Below are 3,006 nucleotides of genomic sequence, written 5' to 3'. Positions count from 1 at the left end.
GATTGAGCCGATTTTGGTGTCGTTGAGTTCGTATTTCCGATACGCTCAGTTTGACTATAAGTTCGCTGAAATTAGAGTTCATGTGATCCTGAATTTAATTTTTAAAATTTTCTGCTTGATTTTGCCTCGAGATTCGTGCCTGATCAAGATAATTTTTTGATGATATATCAATATCAATCTTATACACATCAGTTAAGCGAGCAAATTACTAATGCTCAAATGAAAAAAAAAAAAATTAAAATTAAAATTGAGTGCATCATCTTTTTATATAAAAATCTTCATAATTTGATATTTTTAATAGTAATAATATATTTTCAAAATTTTATAAATAAAAAGTAATAAAACATTTTTTCAAAACAAAAGTCAACAAGAAAAAAAATTCATAAATATATATTTGTGTATTAAACATTGAACTGATAATAAATTTTATTGAATGAATAAATTATTATTGTTTATTTAAATATGAATTATTTGCAGGGCACTATGTTTGGTCGCTTGTCTCAGCGTGATTCACATGACCCATCTTCTAATGAACAATAACATGCCACATGTTTCATTCCACGCTGAATGCTTCTCATAAAACCGTACTAAGGAACAGAAAAACTTCCTCTCAATTATATTAAAATTAAAAAAAATATATATTTTGGTTGAGAACATCCCATTTTCATTGAAGATGTTATTACAGTATTACAGTGGAATATATTTGAATAATGGGAGATATCTCCCATGGAGATAATAGGAAGCCTTCAAGTTTTGAAGTTGTCATAAACTATTTTGCCTCATTTTCTATATGCTATTTCATGGTCATTAGGCGTGTCTCCGATATGAATATGATTGACTCGAATCTGATCAAATTTTACAAATGGGCCGAAAACTTAGATCTAAACTCGATCTGACTCGACTCAACTTGTTGACCCGTTAATATTTAGAATAACTAAAATAATCAAATGAAAGCTTAGATTACCTGAAATAACCATCCATGACTTTTAGCCTTTGAGGTTTTAAGTTTTATTGTCATCGCTTGTTGGTTGAGCATGTAATGAGAAAGTAGACTAGGTTTAAGAGAGAAAGAGTTGTTAACAAACTTGCAGGCCAAAGTTGTGGAGCTAGAGCGACTATGAGGGCTGAGGAGTTATGAGTTGTTGGCTAGAGCGCTGAAGGGAGTGCTAGGAGTCGAGGACGAGGGGATTTACGACCCGCAACTTGAAAGCCTTCTGTTTTAGAGATTTATGCTTAACCCTAAACCTCTCTATGTTTTGACAAAATGGACTACCGAAGATGGGTTGCTATCGGGTGGATTTCGGGTTAATGAGTTGACTCGAAATCGACCACGATTCAAACCCGACCCGATAAACCCTACCCATTTTCTAAATGGGTTTATCCGAACCCATAATTCTCGAGTCAAGTTTTCGCATCGTGTCATATTTGGACACCCCTAATGATCATTCATGTGTTGCATCTTAGACCAATTCTGAGTGACCAAAAGAGACTAGAAAGAGTTAGCATCATATACAAATAGGTTTGAACTCATCAAACGACTAAGCATTGCCAAATCCAACCATAAGTAGTCATCATCAATATTGAGAACTCGCCTAATTGACCCAAGGTTTAAATAAGGCACGTACTTGTGTATTTACTAAGTATGGAGACTGACCAAGCAGATTAACCTAGACATCTTAACATTTCCCTTTTGCCAACATTCAACTAACGAAGTCGAAATCAAGTGGCAGCTTCATACGAGCTAACATCATGCATATTCGAAAAACCCTAAATGCATATTTAAGATTCTCAAAAGTCACAGTTGACACCACTTTATTTAATGACAAGACTCATCAAACTAAATTCTACAAATTACATTTTTCCTTTAATATAAACTTCTTATAGAGCCATACCTATAATTAGGGGGTTATAGGGCAAGCTTAGTACACAATTTATTTTCTCAAGTTCTTTGATTCTAGCAAGAAAACTTCTTTATACTCTCTCTCTCTCTCTCTCTCTCTCTCTCTCTCTCTCTCTCTCTCTCTCTCATTTTCAAAGTTACTCTTGCTAGTATGATGGTCATCTCTTAGGAACAAATTGAATTCAATAGTATCAATTTTGTTTGATGGGTTACGAGTCTCAATGTTGATTGATAGTCGATGTCGAATGATGATAGATAGGATTTTAGAATTCTCTATGAATTTTAGATTTGTTGATGTTAAAAACCGTCCTCTAAATTAGGACAAGTATTGCATATTTATAAATTTTAGGAGCAATATGTTTGTCATTTCTACTAGAGTTTGAAGCGCTATATCGAACCGTCTAAGTAAGTTTTCTTCAATCATTTGAAGTACGATAACAAAATCAAAATTATTAGATCTTAAACACTCATATTTTCATCATAAGCACATAAAATTCAAAGGACATTTGATCTGTCTAATGATCTCAACAAATTTTTATTTACACTTTTGACTTCTGAGCAGTTGATTCAAATATAACTCACTCGAATGATAGTATTATTAGTCTCATTTAGCGCGAAACACACTGTCGTTATTAAAAATTGTTAAAAATAAATTCCTAATAATCTTCAAATCATTTTCTAAATTTTAAAATCAAAATTTATTGACTTCTTTTGGTATTAAAAATTACCTCAAAATCGTTAAAATTTTATTTCATGATTTGGGCATTCAATTAAAATGAACTTTAATAAGAACTTTGTCATGGAGTATAGCTTCTCTTGTGGAGTAGTAAAAAAGCCTTACGGCTCTTTGACTTAAATACCTTCTGTAGTTCAAAAGCAAACCAGTAGACGTTTGGTGGAGGACGAAGAACAGACAAAGAACATGTGATCCAAACTCTGACCTTTTAAAAATGATGAGGAAAAAAAAATTATTTTATTCATTTAAAATTAACTTTAAAAAAAAAACTTCTTATATTCACAAAAAAAAATTAAAATAATAAAAAAATTCTCATATTCACACCATTGACCATTTGACTTATGTCGTTCGCTTAGATTTTGTCTGGAAT

This window comes from Dendrobium catenatum, unplaced genomic scaffold, assembly GCF_001605985.2.
Source record: "Dendrobium catenatum unplaced genomic scaffold, ASM160598v2 fragScaff_scaffold_390, whole genome shotgun sequence".
In the NCBI taxonomy this organism is placed as follows: Eukaryota; Viridiplantae; Streptophyta; class Magnoliopsida; order Asparagales; family Orchidaceae; genus Dendrobium; species Dendrobium catenatum.
Note: the sequence above shows the minus strand (reverse complement) of the source record.